The sequence below is a fragment of the Meriones unguiculatus genome, chromosome 2 (assembly GCF_030254825.1).
Source record: "Meriones unguiculatus strain TT.TT164.6M chromosome 2, Bangor_MerUng_6.1, whole genome shotgun sequence".
Taxonomy (NCBI): Eukaryota; Metazoa; Chordata; class Mammalia; order Rodentia; family Muridae; genus Meriones; species Meriones unguiculatus.
This window is the reverse complement of record NC_083350.1, coordinates 49,027,812-49,053,630: the sequence shown is the minus strand read 5'-3', so window position 1 is coordinate 49,053,630 and position 25,819 is coordinate 49,027,812. Positions and strand designations below refer to the sequence as shown.

Sequence of the window (25,819 nt, the reverse complement as noted above, 5' to 3'; positions counted from 1 at the left end):
AGGTGTCTGAAAAGTCCGAGGGTCCTCTGTATTCTGCCAACCGCTTGAGGTCTCTTGGGCTTTAAAATTAGGCACCAGGAGATGCCCCTGATGGGCAACTCTATGTCAAATGGGGCAGGAAATGAAATGGCAGGCATGCCTGGGGTGTACCCCAACGTCACCACTTACTGGCTATATGTACTTCCCCCTCTTGAAATGGCATCATGGTAGCACATGCGTGGTGGGCGGAGTCACAGTGAAGACTCCCTGGTGCCAAAGGGTCTCCATGTGCATTCTGAGTTCCACCAATGCTTGCTGCAGTTACATTATTTCTACGGTCAGAATTGGGGCCCACGAGCAGGCTAATTTTCTATTGGTCGATTAATTGAACTCACTTAATTGGACACCAGTTATGTGTCAGATACTACAAAGAGGGTTGATAACAGAACTTATTTTCCCCTCAAGGATGCAAAACTCAGGTGGGAAAGAAACTAAGAATTATGAAGGTTTTGTTTGTTTGTTTTGAGGCATAGTCTCACTGTGTAGGCCTGGATGGCCAGAAACTTGCTATGTAGACCATACTGGGCTTGAACTCACAGAGATCTGCCTCCCTCTACCTGCCAAGTACTGGGATGCACCACCAACTCCGACTCCTCAGGGAGTTCTTAAAGAACACGTAAACAAATAAACAACAGTCCTGACAGTGTCATTCAGGTGCAGAGAAGAGAGATGACAGAGAGTCTGGAAGGATTAGACAGGGCCCCAAAGGAAACAGTACTTTGATGCTGGCAGTTGCAAGGCAAGATGAATTCAGTCAGTGGAGTAGAGAGATTAGGGACAAGGGGAGTGGAGAGAAGAGTAGCATGTGTGAGACAGGCAGTGACAGCGCAGAGCAGTTAGGGCATGGGGCTAGTCTAGACTTGAGCCAGGGTCAGCTTTCTCCGTGTTAGCATCTTCCTCGTTATCAGGGGTCTCTGGGTATGACAAGCCATGGCATCTTTTAGTGACCCATTCTACCAATAATTATTCTTTCTCTGAAACCTCTTATCGATAACACTGATGCCCGAAAGAGGAAGGGGACCAAAGTTGTCTTCACAGACAGAGCTGCACAGTGGCAACTGCTGGCCCTGGCTCCTGCTACTCACCCCTTCTCTTGGGGTGGACACCTACCCGGATTGCCTCTGGGGAGCCACCTTAAAGCTCTTAATCCAGCGGTGCTGGAGAAGAGTACCCCCAACCCCTCCCGGGAGTGATGGATGTAGCCCCTTCCACATCGGTTCTGTGAGAAACAAGCCTGAGGACAGCTAGAAAAGTATGTCAGCGGGGTATCAGCTGAGCTACTGGCAGCCACCCTGGCACCATCACGGCAAGTCCTTCTGGGAACAGAACATCACAGGGAGCCAGAGAAGGGAGAGAGAAGGATTCAGGTTACCATCACCTATCCACCTAGAGCCACCATACCAAAGCCTTTGCTTTCAAGATGAGGGGGAAATACCATCCCTTTGCCTAAGTCTCTTCAGCCTTGGTTTGGACTGTGATCATTGAAAGAATCCCAGATTTGTGCAAGCACATGGCTCCTGTCTGGATTTTGTTTATGCCTTATTAGCTTTGCTATAGGCAAGCCGTAGCTCAGGGCTACCTGTGTCTGCAGTAGTATAACCTATGTGCTAGGGCTAGTGGGCCCTGTGCACGCCCCATAGTGGGCATGTATCCATACAGTGTACTCAAAGTTAGACCAAGATGTAAATTTCTCCTCTTCCCCTGCCCTGCTTATCCAGCAACCCTGCCTAAAATTCATTTTTTTTTCTTTTCTTAAAGTAAGGAGTTATTTAAGTCTGTTAAGTATATCTTGCAGAAACTTCAGACAAGAGCAAGAAACAGAAGATTTGCAGTTCTTACAGGTTTTTGTTTGTTTGTTTGTTTTGTTTTTCCCTTTTTGCCCATTAGGGGAGAACCAGCTACGTTTCTTTTATTTTCTGTTCTGTGCTGGGCTTTTTAGAAAGCATTAACTTTATGGTGATGGGATTTGGCCAGTCTACAATTTCCTGCAACCTCTTATTGGATCTAAGCACGGATAATTCACTGGGTAGGAATCATTTCCTGCTTCCTGGCTAAGAGCTGGTCCTACATAGTTCTTTCTGGGGGCGAATTTGCCTCTGAATGAGAGGCAGGAATCTTTGCAGACTCCAGCTGGTCTTTAACCCAGATCCAGATCTGGGAGCCGGGGGAGCTAGGAAGGACAAGAGGAAGGTGTGAGGGACAGGCACTCACCTCTCTGTGTCTTGGGCAGCTTTCTTTCTGGGTGGCGGCAGCCTCCACAGTCACCCTGGGCTGCTGAGGAAGGGAGTTTCTATTCACCCTGAGAAGGGAGTGTCCATCCAGAAAAGGAGGCAGGCATACCCTGATCCTCGCCTGGAGGCTGCTCGGCCACTCGTCCTGTCCCTTCGTCTTCTCCCTCCGGTGTGAATAGAGTGGACGAGAGCCCCACGGGAAAGGCTGAGTGAAACCACACGCCCCACTGGCCACTCAGCAGGTGGCTTCCTGGCCTTGGGAGAAGGCAGCAGAGAGAGGTCCACCTTCTCCCGCCCCTGCAAAGCCAGCTGGCACCAGTATTCCTCCAGAAGACCAAGGACAAGAGTCCATGCACTTTTATTTCCCCTGTCATGTGATTTATTTTTGGATTAGACACCAGGCTATTTGGAGGCTGGACAGCTGCCAGGTGAAAGGACAAATATGTTGGCCAAGCTGTGTCTATGCCCTGCCCTGAACTCATCCTTCTCCCTTCCCCCACCTGAGGCAGAGGGGTGGGGTCTTATGCTGAGCGACTTTTGCAGCTTCCCGTGCTTTTCCAAGTAGTTGACCGCTGCCCTTTGAAACGTCACAGGAGTGTCCATGCAGGAGAAACTGCCCTCACTTCTGCATGTGAGGCAGGTGGTTTCAGAGGCTGGTGGTTGTGTCACACAGCCATACGCTCGTTCAAACAAGTGGGGGGGGGGGGCGGCTCTGTTCCACACGGGGGCAGACCCTGAGACTGGAAGGGATTGCCTAAACGGTGGGGAGAAGCTGAGTGCACAGTTCTGCCTTGTTCCACCGGCCAGCGCTGCCCTAGGTTTGTGGAATTCATCGTCGAAGCGGATTGACCTCTCACCTCCCACGCATCATCACTGAACATGAATGGAGAGTTAGAACCGTAGCGCCTGACCTGACCTGATTTCATGCAACCTAACCTCGGCAGCCTCACTGTCATGACTCTTACTCCTGGGCTCTTGCTGAATGCCACCTCTCCCAAGTCCCAGCTCCTTTAATCCTCAAGGCAGCCAACCCTCGCCTTTGTGTGCCAGCCAGGGAAGCGGAGATTCGGAAAGTCTGGACCTTACCTTCAGGAAGGTTGAGGTGCGGGCTCCAGACTGTCTGACTCCAGAGCTGGCGTTCTTAGCCTCTTTGCTCTGCTGCCTTCTCAGCTAGAAATGGTTGAGATTTTGCTGCCTTTTTTTTTTTTCTTTTCATAATGAAAAGAAAAAAAAAGTCTCAGGGGTGAATCAGACCCATTAATTCAACCTTCAATTTTATTCCCAAGTTCAGTTCTTGAAAAGGAGAGAGGATAGCTTTCGTGTGTGTCAACTGTCCACGGCCGAAACTAGGTACAGGACGGAATCTCTGGTCTCCCTTGACCCTGGAGGCCTTTCCCTATGAGTAATTCACTGTGCAAATACCAGAGAGAGCCGGCTTGAGTTGCCCAGGCTGGGCTCCCAACCCATCTGAGCCCAAGTGCCCTTTCTCTTGAGAAAGAGCCAGAGGTAGCACTCAATCACTTGTCCAACACTGCCATCTGGAGGCATCTGTGCCCCATTACACCAGCATGGTTGTCTACCAAACCCAAGGATGGAGTTTTAAAGAATCTTTTTTTCCAGGTTCTCCAAAAATTGGTTTACCTGGGAACATGTCTGTGCCCGTAATAATTGTTCTCCTCTTGTATAAAAGTTGAGAATGCCTATCACTCTCACAAATCTGAGTAAGGTGTCTTTGCCAAAATGTAAATTAAAAAAAAAAAATGTCCAGGTTCCCAAATGATCCAGAAGCTTCCTTTGATGATTTAAACCAGCTATTCTTTTCATAAGTTAATTATTGAGTGCCAGAACTGCAGAAGCAATTCAAGAGAATATTTGAGACAATACGCACCCCCTCTGTGTGTCTGTGTGTATGATGTGTGTGTGTCTGTGTGTAGTGTGTGTGGTGTGTGTTTGTGTGAAATGTGTGTGTGTTTGTGACGTGTACAGCATTTTATGGGCATTTCATGTGTCTTCTATCGCTGTCTACCTTAGTTTTTGAGAATAGATTCTTGCTGAACCTTGAGCCTGTGGGTTTGGCTAGGCTGTCTGGCCAGCAAGCTCCCAGGACCCTACTGTCTCCACCTCTCAGTGCTGGGATAACAAGCAGATGACAAGCAGGTAAGAGGCATGTTCCACAGTGCCAAGCTTTTTACCACAGTGCTCAGGGTGCAGACTCCGATCCTCAGGTTAGCGCCGGAAGTGTTTCACCCACGATCCACCTGCCCTCAGTCCTGGAAGAATAGATATTCATAAAGAATGTTGTACCATTGATAAGCTGGAAGTTATAATCTTCAAGCCATGTAAACCTAACAGTTTTTGACATTTTCTGGCTCTTTATTATTTTTTTTCACTTTAAAAAAATATTTCTATTTTTATAAATTACAGTTTATTCACTTTGTATCCCCACTGTAGCCCCTTCCTCATTCCCTCCGAATCCTACCCTCCCTCCCCCTTCTCCACCCATGTCCTTCCCCAAGTCCACTCATAGGGACATCCTCCTGCCCTTCCACCTGACCCTAGCCTATCAGGTCTTATCAGGACTGGCTGCAGTGTCTTCTTCTGTGGCCTGGTAAGGCTGCTCCCCTCTCAGGGGAAGGTAATCAAAGAGTAGGCCACTGAGTTCATCTCAGAGACATTTCCTGTTCCCTTACTAGGGAACCGACTTGGAGAGTAAGCGGCCATGGGCTACATCTGTGCAGGGGTTCTAGGGGTTCTAGGTATCTCCATGCATGGTCCTTGGTTGGAGTATCAGTCTCAGAAAAGACCCCTGTGCCCAGAATTTTTTGATCTGTTACTCTCCTTGTGGAGCTCTTGTCCCCGCCAGGTCTTCCTATCTCCCCCTTCTTGCATAAGATTCCCTGCACTCTGCCCAAAGTTTGGCTATGAGTCTCAGCATCTCCTTCGATACCTTGCTGGGTAGAGTCTTTCAGAGGCTCTCTGTGGTAGGCTCCTTTCCTGTTGCCTGTTTTCTCTCTCTTCTGATGTCCATCCCCTTTGCCTTTCTGCATGAGGATTGATCATCTTACCCAGGGTCCTCCTCCTTGCTTAGCTTCTTTAGGTGTGCAGATTTTAGTATGTTTATCCTATCTTATAGGTCTAGTATCCACTTTATAAGTGACTATATATCACGTATGTCTTTCTGCTTCTGGGATAACTCACTCAGGATGATATTTTCTAGTTCCTACTATTTGCCTGCAAATTTCACGATTTCCTTGTTTTTAATTGCTGAGTAGTATTCCATTGTGTAAATGTACCACAATTTTTGTATCCTTTCCTCAGTTTAGGAGCATCTAGGTTATTTCCAGCTTCTGGCTATTATAAATAAAGCTGCTGTGAACATGGTCCAGCAAATATCCTTGTTGTATACTTGAGTATATTTTGGATATATTCCTAGGAGTGCTATAGCTGGATCTTGAGGAAACATTGTTCCTAATTGACTGAGAAAGAACCGGATTGATTTCCAAAGTGGTTGTACAAGTTTACATTCCCCCAACAATGAAGGAGGGTTTCCCTTTCTCCACATCCTTTCCAGCATGTGTTCTCACTTGACTTTTTGATCGTGGCCATTCTGATGGGTATAAGGTTTCAGGGTCATTTTGATTTGCATTTCTCTGGTGACTAAGGATGTTGAGCATTTCTTTAAGAGTTTCTTTGCCATTTGATATTTATTTATTGAGAATTCTCTGTTTAGCTCTGTACCCCATTTTTAAAATTGGGTTACTTGAAATTTTGCTAACATAACATTTTAAAAAAATCTTGTGTTTGAGAAACTGAGAGATATAATTTTTCTTGTGTCTCTTAGGTTTTTGTTTGGTGCTGACCTGGGAATTGAACTTGGAGCTTCATCCACACTGGGCAAACATTCTACCACTGATCTCTAGCCCTAGCTATTTTTAAAAAACTTTTTATTTTGAGCCTGGGTCTTGCTGTGTTGCCCAGGTTAGACTTGAATTTGTAGGGTTTGATTTAAACTTATAGGGTTTAAAACCTTTTAGTAATTAATTTTTTTGAGAATTCTGAACATAAGGTATTTTGATCGAAGTCACCCCTTACTACCTTTTCTTGTCCCCTTTCTTCTATTGCCAAACCCCATTTTCTTTCCAATCTGCTCCCTTTCTATTTTCATGGTGTGTGTCTATGACTAAGTTTTGTTATGGTCACTTACATGGACATGGGTAAGAAATTATGAAAGCATTGCCAACTCACCATTATCTGTACTACTGAAGTAACTGTCTCTCTTCCTCAAGTAACCATTAAGTCACACTTCCTCAGGGAAAGGTGGGGATTCATGGGGCCCTCCCCCATGCATGCCAGAATTCTGTCAGGCCCAATCTTGAGCATGTACCACACAGGTAACTACAGCTATTGCTGGTCATTAGTATACTATCTACGTCATAGTGGAAAGAATGCATCCCACAGCACTCCTCCCTGTCCTCCGGCTCTTGTTTTCTTGCTGCCTCTTCTGCCACATTTCCTGAGCCTAGAATGAGTTGATATAGCTGTTCCTTAACATATCGAGTTTAATGTATGGGTCACATTTTTTAGAGCTGTTTCAGAAGCAGAGAAAAAAAATCATGAAGATTTCTGCACATCAGGGCTGGCTACTGCGGCCTGGCATCAGGTCACAATCCAGTTGCTGAGCAGCTACCATCTGCCAGGCCTTTAGATGCCAAATATAAAAACAGTAAGCAAAACCCAACTGGTTACATTCTAAATTCTTTGTCATGGCTACCTGTATGGTATTGAGTGAAAGAAGCAGATTAATAATTACTCAAATGAGTCACAAGAATTCAGCATGGTTAAGAATGAGTAAAATGGGTACTTAATAAGGCAAGAATGTATAACGGACATTGACCCTGGGAGCCAGGCTCCTTCATGGTGAACTGAGGGAAGGTGGCTCTAGAAATCTGAAATCTAAACCAAGAATAATGCTTCAAGAATCTGAACGAAATCATGGAGAAACTTCAGGAAAAATGCTTCTAGACAGTTAAGAGAAAGACTGTCTTGTTTGGTTTCCTGTTCTGTGATAAAACATGGCCCACATGCACATTACTTTGGAGAAATTTTCACCAAAGTCCTTATCATGGCTACCTCTAGAGGGCACGAGAATCAAGCAAAAGTATCTGGGTCACCAGGTGGCTTCCCATCACTGCTAACATTCAAGCTCTCTCCCAACTGCCCACAACCTTCAACTCTTAGGATGACATTCACCACTTACTGTTAAATTGAACGTCCTTCAAATTTGCCTGCAACCAAACTTCACAGCTCTTCCTAGTGTCTGCTTTTCTTGCCTCAGCTTCTCTTCTTGGAAACCAGCTTCCCTCCTAACCTGGGAATCCTATGCCTGCTCTCTCTACCCGCCACCCGCCACCTGCCAGCCCAGTTCTAACTCAGTAAAGACTAGGATGGGCTGTGGCTAGAAATACTCTCTGAGTGACTTGAAGTAACAGAGGCTGGGAAATCTTGATTGTCAACTAGATGTGTCTGTGAAGGTGTTTCCAGAGAGAGTTCCCTCAGGGCTGGAGGACCTTCCCTGGATGGGGTAACAGCATCTCCCTGGCAGCCCAGATATAAAGAGGTGGAGGGGGGAGCAGTGTCAGCTGCCACCTTTACTGCTCCCCGAGCAAGTGTGTCTAGGGATGGTGTGCTGTCATCCACCTTCACCAACAAACTCCAGCTTCTCTGGCCTTCCAGTGTGAATCCAACATCATCAGCTCTCCAGGCCTTCAATGTTGGGTTGTGACTGCTGAGTCATGGATTCAGCTGTCGGAGTCCCTGCCTCCCCAGCACTCCAGCATACAGCTGGCCATTGCTGGATTATACAGGCCTATTGTATAAACCAAAGGTAATAAACTCTCACTTCATTACACATACATACACATTCACACACACACGCACACTCTCTCTCTCACACACAAGCACACATGCATGCACCCATGTTCCTCTAGATAACTACCTCTGCCTAATACAGTCGCTGTTATTGACATATCCATTTGCAGTTGGCTGGGAAGATTGGCTCCATGCTGTCTTCATTCAAGTGTGTGGACTGAAGGTGCTCCGAGGCTATGCTTTCAGGAAGGAGAGATGGTTGCTATACTGTCCAGAAAATGAGGAAAGGTATTTCAGTGCTAGTGTTTTCTTGTAAGGTAACAATGCCTTGACTATTGAGGAACATGAATTCTGTAATTTTTGGATCCACAGATTAATGTTTGCTAAGCTTGTTCAAATAATAATAATAATAATATAGATATATATCCCCATTCGTTGATCTGCTCATTCCATGTAGTTTTTCTCAGTGTCATCTTTATACATTTGAATCTATTTTATATGGTACGTGCAAATTTTATGACCTTTAGGAATTAAAGTTTTTATCATTCTGTATTCTTTATCTACATACTGCTTTTAGCCAAAAGGTCTACTTTGTTCAATAGTCCTGTAAGTCCTATTAGCTTTATTATATTTTTATTAGCATTTATATTACCATTCTGTAATTTCATTTTAATACAGAGTTCAGATTTTATGAACAGTGCATAAAGTTTTAGCCAGTTCTATAACTGATTTTTAATTAAAGCAATTAGTTCATTTACATTTAATGTAATAGCCACCCTCCTAGACTTAAACCTAATGTACTTTTCAGCTTGGTACTAGAAATTGCACCCAGAGCTCCACACATGCTAAGCAAGTGTCCCACCACTGAGCTACGTCCCTAGGCCCTTCAATTTCCTTTGAGACAAAGTCTTCCTAAATCGTCCGAGCTGCTGTCAGACTCATGGTCCTCCTGCCTTAGTCTCTGGAGTAGCTGGATTACAAGCATAAACCCCCACTCCTGTCTTTAAATTTCCATCTTATTAATTATTTCACTTATTTTTTTATTATTTCACTTATTTTTTTATTTCCTTTGTGACAGGGTTTTGATGCATAAGCTAATCCACCTGCCTCTGCTCTCCTGGTTTTAAATTATATTTTTTGTGTTTCTTAGACCCCAGCAGACATTGTTATGTTGTATTTCTGTACCTCATTTCCATAGCCAGTATCTACAACTATTTGCTTTCCTGCAAAGAACACCCTTTAGCTTTTGTGCTGGTAAAAGTCCCTGAAACTGTATTAATTTCTTTTTAATTGTTAGAGGTTATTTTCACTGGGGGTAGAATTCTAGGTTGATAGCTAGTTTCTTTTGTCACCTGAGTTGTTTAAATTTCACCAAATTCTACTTTCCTGGTTTCCATCTGTTAAAACAACTCAATAATGTCCTTTTTTCTATTTGTGTTTCATTTTATCTATTTGACTGTAATGTACTTGACTGTGACTTTTTAAGAAGGCATCCTGTCTCTGGCCACCTGGGCTTCCAGAATGTGTCACTTGATGCCTTTAGTCACCGCTGGCAATACATCAGCCATGTTTGCTGCTTTCTTGTTTCCTCTCACTTCCTTCTAAAATCTCATTCTTCACCATTTTGCATGTCTTATTTTTCCTATAGCAGTTTTACGCCCTGTTATCCCTTCGTGTTTTATCCTGATGTTTTCTTCTTCCCTCTACCTCCCTGGTTTACCTCCTTTCAGCTGTGTCTGATCTGTCCATCGCCTGCGTTCAGCTTCTCTGGTTTGCTGTTGTTTGTTTCTGAGACAGGATCCCTTCATGTAGCCCTGGCTGGCGTGGAACACGTTCTGCTCCATAGACCAGGCTGACCTCAGAATCACAAGAGGCCCATCTTTCTCTGCCATCATACCCAGCTAAGGTTTTGCTGGTACATTTTTCAGTTCCATTTGGTTGGTTTATGAAGTTGTCATCTATTTATTGTGTGAGTGTTTATGTGTATATCTGTGCATGGGCCCATGTATGCCACGAAGCACATATGGAGGACGGAGAATAACGTGAGGGAGTCGGTTATCTCCTTCCACCATGTGGGTTCCAGAAATCGAACTTAAGTCATCAGGGATTGGTGGTAAATATTCTTACTCACTGAGCCATTTCACTAACACAATCATAGTTATCTTAAAAGTCTTTTGTGCTAACTCCAAAATACTGTAGTTCTCTGGGACTTTCTCAATTATAGTCGTCTCTGCTGAATTGTGCTGTTTTATTTCCATGTGTCCTTGGTTATTTTTATGAATGCTGAAATTGTATGGGAAAGTTGTTAGTAGAAGTAATGAGAGGCTGATTTGGATGTTATAGGATGTTATTATATTCTCTGGGGAGTATTTACATTGCTTCTGCAAGGCACCGGGGAGCTCTAGCAGTCTGGGATCACCTCATTCTAATTTGATGAATTAAGTTAATTGGATGTTGGCAGAGGCTCTACGAAGCCCCATCTGCTTCTAATCCATCTAGTCCTAAGGTACAAGTCCTGGCCCAAGACTGGGTACAGGCACTCCCTCTTTTGGTGGACACTGTAGAGCAGCTTTTCTCCCTGGAAGCATACGGAGCTGCTGGGCTGCCCAGCTGCCGCCTAATTTCTCGCTTCCTAGTTGTCTTTTCCAGAAGCAGTAGTTGACGCCCATCCCCGGAGCTTGCCTCGCTAGGTGCCATCATTCCCCTGACCCTGGTCTGGTGGTTCTTCGTAACCTCTCCACCTCTGGTGTTTTTCTACTCTTCTCATTGCCGCCAGTCGGCAGGAACACAGGTCTGACACCTGTAGTTTGGCATGACCAGATGGTAAGTGATGTAAGTCAAGATGCAGCCAGGTGCACATGCACTTGCCCCTGTGGGAGCCGAGACTGCCCGGGTTAGGGGTTGACCTGCTGGGCATGAGGACCCTGTATTGAAAGCTTGGCGGTACAAAAAAACAGAAAAGGAATCATGGGCTCTTAAAATTCAACAACCTGTTACTTGTTTTCTCCTACATCCAATGTCCATCCCATTTGTCTTTCTAAGTGAGGATTGATCATCTTACCCCGGGTCCTCTTTCTTGTTTATCTTCTTTAGGTGTATAGATTTCAGTATGTTTATCATATCTTATAGGTCTATATAAGTGAGTATATACCATGTGTGTCTTTCTCCTTCTAGGATACCTCGCTCAGAATGATCTTTTCTATAACCAAACCTTCGGCAAAGTGCAGGGAATCATATGAAAGAAGGGGGAGTTAATATGACCTGGAGGACCAAATATGACCACAAGGACCAAATATATCTGGGCACAGGGGTCTTTTGTGAGACTGTTTCTCCAAGCAAGGACCGTGTATGGATATAACCTAGAACCCCTGTTCGGATGTAGCCCATGGTAGCTCAGTATCCAAATGGGTACCCTAGTAAGGGGAACAGGGACTATTTCTGACATGAACTGAATGGCTGGCTCTTTGACCCCCCAACACACACACACCCGAGGGAGGAGCAGCCCTGCTAGGCCACAGAGGAGGACTTTGCAGCCAGTCCTGAAGATTCCTGATAAACCAGGGTCAGATGAAAGGGGAGGAGGTCCTCCCCAATCAGTGGACTTGGAAAGGGGCAGGGAGGAGATGAGGGAGGGAGAGTGGGATTGGGAGGGAATGAGGGAGTGGGATACAGCTGGGATACAAAGTTAATAAACTGTAACCAATATCTAAAAAAATGGAGGCTGAAAAAACAAAACAAAACAAAATAAAATTCAATGATGCAGTTTTCAATACTGGTGAAAATGAAACAGATATAAAAACAACAACAACCAGAAACCTCTCGGGTATGAAGGCCTACACCTGTCAAGCCAGCACTTCACAGACTGAAGCAGGAGGATAGGCCAACCTGGGCTACACAGGGAGACCGTCTCTCAAACCAACAATTAAACGACAATGAAATAACTATATCACCTAGCCAGAAGAAGCCAGAAAAACACCTGGAGTCCAGCTGGAGTGGCTGTGTTGGTCTTTGTTCCCAGCAGAGGCAGGCAGATTTGAGTTCGAGGCCAGCCTGGTCTACAAAGTGAGTTCCAGGACAGCCAGGGCTACAAAGAGAAACCCTGTCTTGAAAAACCAAATAAATAAACAAACAAACGAATTAAATTAACTTAAATATTCGCACCATAGGCTAAGTTGCAGAAGTGGGGGCAACTGAGACTCCTTCCTATTAAATTCTAGCCTCCTGGGAGTCAGGGATGCCACAAGTAAACAAACACCAGCCCCTCTCCAACCCCCCACTCCTCTCCCATGCAAAGCATAGTTTTTAAGTTAATTTATGTCTTCACTGAAATCTCTTTAAAATGCCAAAGGGCTGGGGGGTGGGGGAGTGGATTCCATTCATAACACCAACAGCATTTCTGAAAAATCCTCTTGTCTCTTTCCCAAACCCTCCTAATGACAGCCTAGCATCTACTCTGCCTCCTGAATCTGTCTCTGGAATTCCCACCCATTAATTCAGCAGCCCCTGGCTCTGTTTCCCTCATCCTCCCACTGGCCTTCTGACCTCGGCTGCTTTGTTCAGAAGAGAGCACTTTTTAGGTGCACTCCCCCAAACCATCCCACCCACAGAATGGCATTTCTCAAAAATCCCTTCCCGGGTTTCCATATTCTGTAGGAGAAATGTAGGAGAATATATTTGGCACAGACTAAGCACTCCCTCACAGGAAATGGGGGTGGGGACGCTGGTTGTAGGAACTCTAGAATGCCAGCTTTTTCCTGTCCTGAAGCGATGGCGTCTGGGGTGATGCCATGATTGATATCATTTCAAGGGAGGGAGAACTCCTTTCTAGGAAGTTTTGGCCCCAAGGTGAGTGTTTGGTGGCTGCCATGTCCCTCTGTTTCTATTGATAAGTCAAGGTCCCCTTCCAAGTCGTCACACCCCGCTCCAAGCAGGCAGAACTGGGAGGAAAGGGTGACTTTGAGAGAAATCAAACTCAGATTTTCCCTGATTTATCTAATAATAGAAAGTTGGCAAAGCATGTCACAGCATACAAAGTATTTGATAAAAATAACGTCTGTTCAGCTTGGACTCAAGCTGGAAGAGCATGGAAATGTAATTTATTTTTTCCTTGTGTGTTCTCATCCTAGGAGACCCATCCTGCCTCTCTCCTTAATTATAGATATTTCAAATGTCTTCTGTGGTCACAATGGCTTTTTCTCCCAAGGACTGTTGGAGGAGGCTGCCAGGCCAGAGGTCATAGACTGGGTGCAGGTTCTTTACCTCCCCCATCTCTGATCTCTAGCCCCCTGGGATGCAGTGTCATTGGCTCCCATGCCAGCCAATGAGCCAGTGGGGTCTAGGAGAGGATTTTCCCAACAGAAACAGGATCTGGTACTATCTCATGGGTTGAGGTTGCTTGGCCAGTGGCTGGGTGTTCTCCTTTTCCCTCTGGGTCCACCTGCACATCTGAGAGTCCTTGAAATGAGTCCTTCAGCAGGATCCTGGCTTCTCAAAGCAACAGTTCTCAACCTGCAGGTTGTGACCCCTTTGGGGTTCACACATGAGATATCTGTCCTGCGTATTATTAGATATGTACATTACAATTCATAACAGTCGCAAAACTACAGCTAGGAAGTAGTAATGAAATAATTTTAGGGCGGGGGGGGTCACCACAACCTCTGAGGAGCTGTATTAAAGGGCCGCAGCAGTAGGAGGGTTAAGAAACAGTGCACTAAAGTCCCGCTCTCCCTGGGACCCCTTTAGTTGTCCACTAGAATGAGGCGGCAGGATCTGGGGAAACCGCACATGACTCAATTTATGGTCCGTTGGTAGCTGGGTGGGTTTTGTTATGGTGAAATATACATAACGAAGTTGACGGTTTAACTATTTTTAGACATACGTTCACATAATTGTGTAACCACCACCACGCTCCGTCTCCACGAATCTTTCATCATTGCCGACAGTCACTGCTCCGTCCCCATAACTCCATAGCTCCAGGCAGCCACCATTCCCCTTTGATCCCTCTCAGTAGTCAGGAAAGTGTAATAGGGGAGTCTTTATCCTTCTGTGTCTGGCTCATTTCTCATGATATTCTCAGGGTTCACCCATGTGGCAGAATTTCCTTCCTTTTTAAGGTTGAGTAGTGCTCCACATATGCAACCCGGCCTCGCCTTTAGCCATTCGTCCAGCAATGGATGCTCAGGTTTTTTCTACCTGTTGGCTGCAATGTATAATTATGGACAAGTAATATTAGTATAATTAATAATGGTAATAAATAACAATGAATAATAAATGAATAACAAATGTGCGTTTCCACTCTTCTCCTCCTTTCTTCCCTCATTCCCTCTCCTACCCTTCCTGTCACTTCTCTGTTATCTGGGCAATCGTAGGCAAACTTCTTAAACTTGGGGTTTCTATAACTTGGACCCTAGGAGGGCAGTTGCTGTATACCTACCTGATGGGCCTCTGGGAAGAAGTAATGCACATTTTGTGCTGAGCACAGCTCACAGGGAGTGTCTCGTAAAGACTGCCTCTCATTACTTCTTTTTCTCAAGTTGACCTTTGAACCCATCTTAAGTTTTAAATTACACTTATTTATTTTTGTTGGGGGGGGTGTCTTGCTTATGCCACAATGTATGTGTGGAGGTCAGAGGATGACTTGTGGGAATCAGTTTCTCCTTTCACCTTGTAGGTTCCAGGGATTAAACTCAGGTTGTCAGGTTTGGTGGCAAGTGCTTTTACCCACTGAGCCAGCCCTGGCTTGATTTTCATACCTGTAAAATTTGAATGAAGAAACATGGTGAGCTTCAAGACTTCCCTGCTGGGGAGCTTCCTGGCGCCCCTCCCCCTCCACCTTCTGGTAGTTGCTGACAGGATATAAGGAGTTGGAGAGGAGGGAGTGAGCCTGGCGTGATGGTCAGGGGAGTCTCACAGCTCAGGCTTACTGGCAATCAGGCCACTTCTGCTGCTCTGACATACTAGCAATCAGGTGCATTTTTTTATTCATACAGGTCTCACAGAACAAAGACAGACTAATGATTATCCAAATGGTATAGATTATATCTTTAATTTTTCATTACATGTCCAGGGTTACAAGTTCAGTCACAATTAGAAAATATAAACAACAGATTTTATTATTATTAGCCCTATGACTCCAATTTAAAGACTCTAAAGAATGTGTCCTCCAAAGCGAACACATTCAGTATATGACAGACTTCTAGGCTGGCAGTGTTTGTAGTCTGAGAACACTCCAGACAAACAGAAAATGTCTGAAGGTCTATGAATACCAAATACTAATACCTAACTTCTTTTACTGTATGTTTCATCATTTATTTTTTATTTTTATGTTTTGGTCAGGCGGATACAATTTAAGAGTTGGCTTACCTTATTGAGGGTAAAGGCAAAAGCATTAAAGAGCAGGTTGGCTTTCATGTAGGCCACAAGGGGGCACTTCAAACCAGCCATGAGTATTTATGCAAGGCACAGGAGAGAGCTGAGTTACAGGCTCAAATAGTGAAGGGAGCATGAGGGGACAGCCATCCTTTCTTCTGTAGATCCCCAAAGTGATAGAATCCGGGGGTTTAAGCAGACCTCATCCTTGAAATACAGAGCCAGGTCTCTCAGAGTAGGGTCCCAAGACCAGCAGTATCAGCTACCACCTGGAGCTAAAGAATTCAATTCTCAGGCTCCTGAGCACTCTGGGCTCTGTACCTCTGGGTCCAGTGATCTCTGGTTCTGTTGGTTTTTTTGTTTGGGTTAGTTATTGTTTAGGAGACAGGGTCTCCATAGATGGCTCAAATTGTCCTTGAACTTATCCTTCTGACTCAGCGTTCTAACACTTGAATTTATAGGTGTGTTCCATCATGACCCCTACCCCAGATACATACCATTTTTGTTTGAGTCTGTAGTCCAGGCTCACCTAGAATGTGCAGCGATGCCCCTGCCTCTGACTCCCAAGTGTTGGGGTCACAACACTTGTGTCACCAATAATGACAGTTATTTTTATTTCATAAAATAATGTTTTATTAAAAAAAAATAAGATCTTGCTACATAATCCAGGCTGGCCTTGAACTCACAACATCCTCCTGCCTCAGCCTCTGGAGTGTTGGGTTTCTAGGAGTGAGCCCCAAGCCTGCCATCTCAGTTTCTACCAGGGTTCCCCTAGGAGGGTGAAAGTAGGCTTTGCTCCCTGCTCAGGGAAACCTGCCTGCATATTCGCTGGTGATAAAGCCATGCCAGTATTTGATCTGTTCACACTTGTGCCAGGAGGTGAAATAGAAGAGCCCTCACCCTCCCTGCCAACATCTTCTTAGAGTCATTTACCCGAGGACACCCAAAAGCGCTGAAGTCAGCCAATCTACACATACCTGTGCAGTCTTGGGGCTGTGTGCTGGGCCATGGGCTGAGGGAAAGTACAAAGCATTTTCATGGGCTCCAGTGGAAGCCGCTGTCTGAAAGACCAGAGGGGAGTAGGGCCGTGAGCAGATGTCACCAGGAGCCAGGGGATAGATGGGTAGAACCTGCTTGAGACTGCCAGTGGAGAGGAGGAAATGGGAATGGTGCTAAGAGGGTGGGAAATAAGGCCCAAATCTCTTGAGTGTGTAGACAGGCTATAGGGAAGGCCCAGCTGTGAGAAAGTTTGCTGCCTGTGGGATGAATAGATGTGCCAAGGAGAGGGTGCATTTCAGCTGAGCCTGGCACTCACGGGCAAGGCTGTCTGGCAGGCTGTTCTGACTCTTGTTAGTTGTGGGATAGGCCACAGGCAAGTGTGACCACAGACCCTGCACTTGGATGGGCCACAATTTGCCTGCGGGCTTGTCTGTGTGACATCTAATCTGGTGCTCGCTCCTGCGGCTTTTTCCATCACTTCTGGTGCAGTCAGTTCCTCTGGCAGTGCACTCTCTCCAAGGCAGCTGCAGCAGTATGGCACCTGGCAAAGGAGGAGCCCATCTGGTGGCAGGATGCTGCTGCCCGGCACGCAGGCCCGGCACGGTGGTTCCTGGGTGGCTCAGAGATACAGCTGCCACTGAACACCTTCCTTTTATATGAGTAACTCAGAGTAGATCGAACACCACAGGGATGAGGGGGATGGGCGTGGAGGTGTGTGGGGATGTGAGGGTGTGTGTGTGGAGGGGGGTAAGGGCGGACGGGAGGAGGGGGAGCTGGCTGCTTTCACCTGGGCTTCCTCCCTGTGCCAGGAAAGAAGAGAGAGTTCTGTAAAATGGAAAGGGGTGTACTTTGCATTGCCTCAGGCCTTTCTTAGCTGCTGGTCCACGGTGAGGTGTTCTGTGGTGAGTGTTTGTGTTGTGTATGTTGGTATACATGTGTGCCTTCACATTTGAGTAAACACTTGCGTGTATAGATGCCAGGCTGGAGGTCGATGTTTGGTGTCTTCCCTAATCATTCTTCACTTCATTAACTGGTCCAGGAGCTCTTCAGTTCAGCTAGATAATGTACAGCGAGTGTTCTACCCACTGGCCTTCTCCTCAGCTGTATACAGGAAGGTTCCCCAGGATTTCTGTGCTATGTATGTGCACGGATGTCCAGGCGGTGATGATAAGAGCCCAAGAAGGAGACAGCAAAAGCAAAAGTTGAGCTGAATGTTTTTTCCCAGGGAAATCATTTCTGCAGCAGTAGAGCCCAGTTATCAGTGTGCTGGATTTCTCTGTGAAATATAGCATGCTCAAGGCTATGCATTCTGGATGGGTCAGCATGTGGTGATACTCAAATCCCGGTTGCCTGACTCAGGTCCTGGGGCACCTCAATTTACAGGAGGGCATAGCCTCATAACCTCATTGTAAGTTGAAGATTATTAGTCACAAATGTATTTTTACACCTAAGCTACTGAACACCCCTAGCTTGGTACCACATTCCAGGTAGTAACTGGTTGTTTACCCCAAGTGGCTGACAGCTGTGGTTCCTTTCTGCTGCCCAGCACAAGAGTAACACACTGTGTTTGCTGCCCATCAGTATTGTTAGTTGGGTCTATAAACTAATTCCACAGCATCTTCCTAGCCTGGCTGTATCCAGGTACCCATAGTAGGTGTTAGAGATGTGGGGCCCTTGCCTACACAGCAGATCTGGAAGGTGGGCAGCATTACCTAATTACAAAATTAAAAGCTGAAGTTGATCTTTTAATGCCCATATCAGTGGGGCCACTTTTTTTTTCTTCTCTTCTTTTCCTTCCTTCCTTCCTTTCCTCCTCCTTCTTCTTTTCTTCTTCTTCTTGGACAATGCTCTACCCCCTGGTAGCTTCAACTTTGATATGTACTGGAGGATAACCTTGACTTTCTTCTGATCCAGCCTCCTAATGGTGGGATTACAGGTGTGGATCCCATGCTCAGAGTTTCCTGAATGCTTCTCCTGCACCCATGGCAGCCAGAGAAGAGCAGAACGCCCAGACATGCTTTAACATTGCTTCATATTCACATTTCAAAAACTGCAGCAGACAGCAGGCGTTTAGACGTTGTGGAGAAAAGGAACAGAAACGAGGGAGGAAACAGAGGATGTGAAACCAAGAAGCATTCTGCAAATGAACTCCACCTTGCAGCCCCAGCAGCTTCACTTTTAACAGGTACCCTCCAGCGGAGGTGCAGTTTGGGAATTGCTACAAGTCCGATCCTGACGCACTGTGACACGTGGAAAGCTGTGGCATGAAGCTCAGATTTCTCCCTCGTAGACCCTCGATCTTTTTTTTCCAGACTCAACCAGTCTTCAGGAGCCAAGCTAAGTGTCAGCCAACCTAAGACAAAGAAGCAAAGAAAGTAAGAAAGTGATGTCATTTGAGGCCACCTGGAGTCTGAGGCCAAGAAAGTGTAATGGAAAAACACAGCGTTCCTCACCTGGATGCTCACCCAGCCTTGAGGCTGACTGAGTGTGTGGAAAGACTAGCAGAGCTCTTCTTGGAGGGGTTGGTTGGAGTTAGTGACCTCTTCCTAGCAGCGAAGCGGCTTCACGGTGTTCTCGTAGCCAGCCTGGCTTCTCACTCCCTGTGGCAGTCTGGAGCAGTGCCTATGGGTGCAGGAAGCTGCAGTCCTTAAGGACCCCGGCTTCAGCCCGCAGGTTCCGACTCGGAGGGAGTAGAGGGGCACAGTCCTAATGTCGGCGAGGTGGCTCAGTGTGGCTCTGCTTTTAGCCCTGTGGAGCCTTCCATGTGGAGAAAGAGCAGTGCTGTTCTGGGGACCCAGCCTGTGGGACAATGCCGACTCTGTTCCCGCAGTTGCTGGCACCCAGGCAGTTAACCCAGAAACCTTCCCTGTGCCCTTCAGGGCAGGCAAATTTTACAGCACTCCCTTCAACTTTGGCCCAACATATTGTTGGCTAAGAAGACGCAGCTGCTTCCCCGCTGCTCTTCCACGCTCTGTGACCGTAAGGTCCTCCCCTGCAGCCAGTGATCCCTGGGACAATTTGTAGAGCTTCAGAATTCCCTCAGGGACTCCTGAGACAAGAGAAATCTGTGTTCGCTTAACAAGATGGGTGATGGATTTGTACACCTCTTACCCCACTGTGGCAGCCAGAGAGCAAACAGCCATGGAAGACCAGAAGAACCTTGACTACTTTTCAATAACATGTAAGAAAATTAAGATAGCTAACAAATGTAGCCCAACCCAGGGAAAGAAACAGAAACAAAGGAGGAAATGAAGGAAGCGAAACCAACAAAATCAGCAGAATCTTTGTGCATAAGTTCACCAGCACGTCTACCAAAAAGACAGCACACAGATCTGGTTCTGAGATTTTTTTTTTTCCAGGAAAAGAAGCATTCGCTCTTAAAGGCAACCTGGATGAAACTCAGTTCCTTTACCCTTTCCTGTATTAATGAAAGGTCAGCTTAGTGAGCTTCAGACAAAGGCCAGGCACTACCTAGACACAAGGAGATGGTGAAGAGTAGACACTCTAGCAAGGGTGGGTGGGATGTGAGTGGGGCAGGTAGGGGTGTGGGGTGTGAGTGGGGTAGGTAGAGGCATGGAATGTGAGGGAGGGAGGGATATGGGGTGTGAGTGGTGTAGATAGGGGTGTGTGGGTGTGATTGTGGGGTAGGTAGGGGTGTGTGGGTGTGATTGTGGTGTAGGTAGGGGTATGGGGTAGATAGAGGCATGGGATGTGAGGGAGGGAGGGATGTGGGGTGTGAGTGGGGTAGATAGGGGTTTGTGGATGTGATTGTGGGGGTATAGGGTATGGGGGTGAGGGAGGATTGGGAAGGAAACAATGTACAAGCAACGAAATTCATTAACAACTCTGCGTGAAAGATGAGAAGTGCTGCAAAGCAAGATGAAACAGCCTCCCCTGGCAGCTCGTTTTAAATAGTGTCACTGGGGGAAAGTTCCCTCAGGGAGTGAACACTTTTGAACACCAAGCCGAAGGGTGAGGAAGTGAGCCACCGGATGTGTGGGAGAGAAGTGTTTCAGCAAGGAGACGAAGCCATGCAGCACGCCAGGAGTTATATCTGGAACTTCCACAAGGCCAGAGGGGCCCTAGCAGCGGGAATGGGCTGGGAGGAAGGGGCAGAGAAGCTTGGCTGCCCCCTGGAGTTGTGCAGCATACAGTACAGGTGGAGGTGAGGTCGGGGTAGCGCAGGAGCCATTGGTGACCTGCAGAAAACAACAGCATTGCTGAAGCTGCCATGGTGGCACACACCTGTAGAGTCCCGGCAGGTATGCTGGCCAGCCTGTCACCCTAGTGCACAGCGTTCTTAAGGTACACTTGTGAACCCCAGTAATCCGCCCTTTTCTGTGGCTAAACAGTACTCCACTGCATTTGGTTCATTTGCTGTTTATACTCAGTGGACGGACCGTCACGTAGTTTCCAAATAAGGCTGATGTGAATGCCTCCACACAGGTTACCCTACACGTATGTGTGTTTTGCTCTCTTGGGTGTACTTTAGGAGAGGAATATTGACTCATAGGGTACTCTGACACTTTCAGGAAGAGCCAAACCACCTTTTAAACAGCTGTATCATTTCAAAGTCTTATCAGCAATACATGAGCGTTCTGCTGTCTTCTAGTGACCAATGGGCTTTACTATATATTCCAGTGAAAGACCGGGAAGTCTTATTGTGGTTTTGGCTTGCTTTCCCCCAGTGACTAAGGATTTTGAACATTTCTTGTTTTTCTTGATGGTCACTTGTATATTTACTCTGGAGGAAATAGCTATTTAAATGACTTGCCTATTTTTTCTCATTTGGGTGGCATTTCTGTTAAGGTTTGAGAAGCAAGGTCCCTCACATACTCTGAATGGACATTCTTAGCTGATACCAGAGTCCCTAACATTTCTTCCTATCCCATTGTTTGTCTCTTCTTTCTCTGTATCCTTTGTAACATAGAGCTTTTAATTTTGATCACCTGTCATATAAATCTGAGAGCCTTTAGCATCTCCACATTATTCTAAGCCACAAAAGTTCATGGGACTCTTTAACCAGGGATCTCTTTAAAGAAGAAATTGAAGTATCCAAGGACTGAGCCTGGGATTTCTTACTATTCAGAGGTCTAGATATGGAGAGATGGCAGCAAAGGAGGCTGGGAGGGCTCCAAGATCTCTTCTGTGGTCTCTTTTGAGGTGCTCATCTCTCTCCAGCATACCTACCGAAAAGCCACAGTAGCTGTTTGTGTTTCAGAAAATAAACTTCTGGCTCTGTTTTAGTTCTCTACTTCAAGGCCATGCAAGCTCCAGGGTCCTTCTCCACTCCAGTATGGAAGGCTTATCTGTTGAGTCAGACCCCTGGGAAGCAGATGCTAAGAAAGTGCCAGAGATTTATTGGCTATGAATTCTGGGAAAGACAAAGCCATCAAGAGGCTAGTTTAGGAGAACCTTAAAGATGAAGAGGCTAAGAAGTTAGTTAAGGAGAACCTTCAGACTTCGTGGAAGGGAAAAGGAGAAGGAAAGAGAGGTGTAGGAAGAGTTTTAGACTGCAGTGCAGTTCAGATAATCTTTTGGAACTTCCATCGGGGGCTTGTCCCAAAAGAGGTCCAACTGGCTACAAAATGACCTGGATTTATAATTTCTGATGTTGTCATTCTTTAGCTGGGAGATTATTTTTGGGGGATGGGTGGGGGCGAGTGGTCTTATCATGAACATTGAGGTAGAGTATGAAGATTCCGTAGTTGGAAACTGTTTGCAAGTTGCATTCCTGACAGCATGTTTTCTCTTGAATTGACACTGAGTGGTGGATTGCTGTGCTTTAACAACCCAACTTCATGCGCACAACTGCACTCCTTCATAGGAACTCATCTCCTCTATAGACCCATTGGTTCCTGTTGCTGGGGTGAACATTAGAAGGAAGTCAGAACTGATTGCTAGCAGGGGAGATAGTCCAGCTGGTAAAGTGCTTGGCATGCAGTGAACCCCAATTGGATCGCTAGCACCCACATAGAAAATGGTGGTCTGGAATGCAGGAGGATATGACACACACACACACACACACACACACACACATACATACATACACACACACACACACACACACGGAGAGGACACCAATTACATCTGTTGAAGCAACAACAGACATCAATCCGTTTTTATCTCTCTCTTCTCTATTCGCTTACAATTCCTTTCACCTTCCGTTATCACTTCTGCAGATCTTTGTGGCCTGCCTGGTGATGAAAGGGGAGGAAAGGGTTTATTTCACTCATGTAACAGTTCATCATTAAAAGCAGTCAGGACAGGAATTCAAGCAGGGCAGAAACCTGGAGGCAGGGGAAGATGCTGAGGCAGTGAAGGGGTGCTGCATCCTGGCTTGCTCCCCATGACTTGCTCAGCCTGCTTTCTTATAGAACCCAGGTCTAACAGCCCAGGAATGGCATCACCCATCATGGGCTGGGCCCTCTCCCATTGATAACTAACAAAGAAAACACCATACAGCTGGATCTCATGGAGTCATTTTCTCAGTTGAGGCTCCTTCTCTGATATCTTTAGCTTGTGTCAAGTTGACATAAAACTAGCCAGCACAGCTTTCCAAGACAGAAAGTGTCACCAAGTAGCCTTGAGTAACACCATGTCAGAGGTTGAGTGAGCTTGCTGGGGCTGGTAATGAAGTACCAGAGTAGATTGACCTACTCAACAGAAGCTAACTCGCTCCTATTTCTTCAGGCTAGAAACCCAAGAGCAAAGGTGTCAGCACTGTTGGTTCCTGCTGAGGTCCTTGAAGGAAGAGCAAGTGCAGGCTTCTTTCATGGGCTTGGATATGATGTCTTCTTCCTGCAGGGTTGCGTGGTCTTCTCTCTGATTATGTCTGTCTCCAGATCTCTTCTGGTAAAGATGCCAGTTACACTGGCTCAGAGGCTGCCCTCATGATTTCACTTAAGCATTGATGGATAGGTGGGAGGACACAATTTAGCTCATAATATGAGCTTGGGGCTGGCTTTTGTTACCTCCCACATCAGTTGTGGTATGGCAGCTGGGGACCATGTTGTTAGCGTCTCCAATGGCTCCCCTTCTCTGTTACCCATCGTGCATCTGGCTCACCCGGCTGAGGCATTTTGTCTGCTTGGTTGTTCTGTGCCTCTTCCATACAGGGCACGTTTTGGTGAGCATCAGAATGTGATGTAAACATTTTCATTTTGTGCCTACCCCCATCTGTCCATCTACATGTCTGGGCCCTAGATCTCGTCTCTGACATTGCAGGGTCCTATTCTGATAAGCCAGGTGTGTCCCTCTACCCATACGTCTCTATGTTCTCACCTCTGAACACGTGATAGATGGGTATGTGCACTACGGTCAGTTTCACCCACTGGGTGGCCTTCTGTCTTCACTGTTTTTCACTGTATTTCTGAGTGTAGCAGCGGTGCACTGCTGTGTCATACTACCTAGCACCCAGCCGCCAGACCAGTCCATCATGATTCCAATCAAGACCTCTTCCTCTTTCTTCCTAAGGATCCCCCCCCAACATAATAAAGGTACCTGTTGGGGGAGGGATGCTTGTGCCACTATGACAGGGGACCTGAGGGTCTTGGCTGTCTATTGATGCAGGTTGATTTTGTAGCTGGGCAGTGGTGGTGGCCCATGCCTTTAATCCCAGCACTCAAGAGGCAGAAGCAGGTGAATCTCTGAGTTTGAGGCCAGCCTGGTCTGCAGAGTGAGTTCCAGGATATCCAAGATCACACACACAAAGAATAGAACAAACAATCGGACAAACAAACAAAAGTTGATTCCATACATACAAAGCTCTAAGCTTGTCCAACTTTGTGACTTAGTAGGTTCACAGATCCCAGCTCATAACAAGTAGTTTCAGGCATATGGTCAGTTTGTTTCCCAGGGTCAAGTGAACTATGTCCACCACCAGGGTCCTGTGCCAATTGGGAGTGGCCTCTTTTACAGTGTGTGCTTGCCTGCTGTGGACAGCATGATCTTGTTCTGAAATCCGAGGGCTGCACCATGATTCTTCCACTGGGAGTTGCAGCAATGTCTTTTTACCTCAGAGGAGACAATTCTGTCATGTTCACAGTGAGTGGCAGCACCTGAATCTTCATAGCATTCCTGTCCCCCTGTCTGTGAGGTACCCTTGTCTCACTAAGCTTTCCCATGGTTAGTCACTCCTGGTGCATTCTGTCAGAACAGCATGATGCCAGCAACAAGATGCATCCCTGTGATTGCTCTGTGGGAGTTCCAGGGAGCACTGTGCTCCTCAGGCTGTCTTTCAGAGAGAACAGGGCACTTAAAATAGCCTAGCAACAAAAACAAATCAGTGTTATCAGTTTTATGATAAAGTAAGAGAGTACAGACCCTTTCAAGTAGACTAGGAAAAGACATATGAGTCAAGCCAATGGCCATATGCTTCCTGTGTGGGGGAGGCCTTATTAACCTGCTCTGCCTGAAGTGTCACATTCAGCACTGCCACTGAGCTCAAGGGCACCTTGTAGCTGCCATCACTCTCCAAGATCTGTCTGATCCTCGGCAGATGCAGTGAAAATGTGGTAAGGACTGTGAGCCTTGCATCCCTTAGGGTCTTCTTGGGAAGGACCTATGGCAGTAGCCTAGCCTGGCCTGGAACTCACTGTGTAGCCCATGACCTTGAACGTGAGGTGCTCTTCCTGACTTGCCATCTTAAATGTTGGAATTACAAACAAGCCACCAAGAACAGGTTGTTTAGAGTTTTGTTGTTGGGTTTTGTTTGTTTTGTTTTAGACAAGGGTTTTACATAGCCCATCCTGGAATCAAACTCAATGTAGCTGAAGAGCTCATTGATTTTCTGATCCATCAGCTTCTATCTTCTGGGAGAGTATAGGCTTGCTCCACCATACCTGGTTGGTGCCGGGGAATAAAACGCAGGGCTTCATGCAACCTGGGAAACACTCTACTGAGCTACATCCTGGTCCCTCTCTTAGATTTTTAATAGTGTTATTATTTCCATCCTACCTACAGTATTTTTTTGTTTGTTTGTTTACTGTCTTGACCAAGAGGAGCTGATACCTTTAATGGTTTCTTATTTTTCAGGCCAAGGATTCCATGTAGGTACTTATCCCAACTGCTAAATTGATCAACCCCAATCTTATACTCAAAGATGAGGGGAATGATTATTGAATAGTTTCACAGAAACATTCCCCATGATTCACCTCCATAACTGAGCTTTTAAAGTCTCCTCTTTAACAGAGGACCCTGTGGGTCTGAGCATCCGTATCACCACAGATCTATCCAGGAGTATTTTGAACATTGGGGTACTCCATCTCCTTAGTGTATGATGACCTGAGTAAACATTCTTAGTAAAGGTACTT

The 25,819-nt window shown here is 46.2% G+C and overlaps 1 protein-coding gene and 1 long non-coding RNA gene across 3 annotated transcripts in view; both read right to left on the bottom strand.

Annotated features, from left to right (window-relative positions):
* The window catches only part of Fgf1 (fibroblast growth factor 1), a 91,695-nt gene extending 89,093 nt beyond the window's left edge, over window positions 1-2,602 (bottom strand). The window contains exon 1 of one of the 2 annotated variants that reach the window (XM_060377353.1): window positions 2,251-2,602. The gene's annotated coding sequence lies outside the window, so the exon portion shown is untranslated. The remainder of the gene's footprint in view (window positions 1-2,250) is intronic. The other variant, XM_060377350.1, reaches the window with a different exon arrangement.
* Window positions 2,603-15,167: 12,565 nt separating this feature from the next.
* On the bottom strand, window positions 15,168-19,399 carry LOC132652322 (uncharacterized). Its single transcript, XR_009589828.1, has 2 exons — window positions 18,959-19,399; window positions 15,168-18,858 (listed from the first exon to the last, which is right to left on the bottom strand). It is a non-coding gene; the product is annotated as an uncharacterized LOC132652322 (long non-coding RNA).
* Between the last annotated feature and the right edge of the window lie 6,420 nt (window positions 19,400-25,819).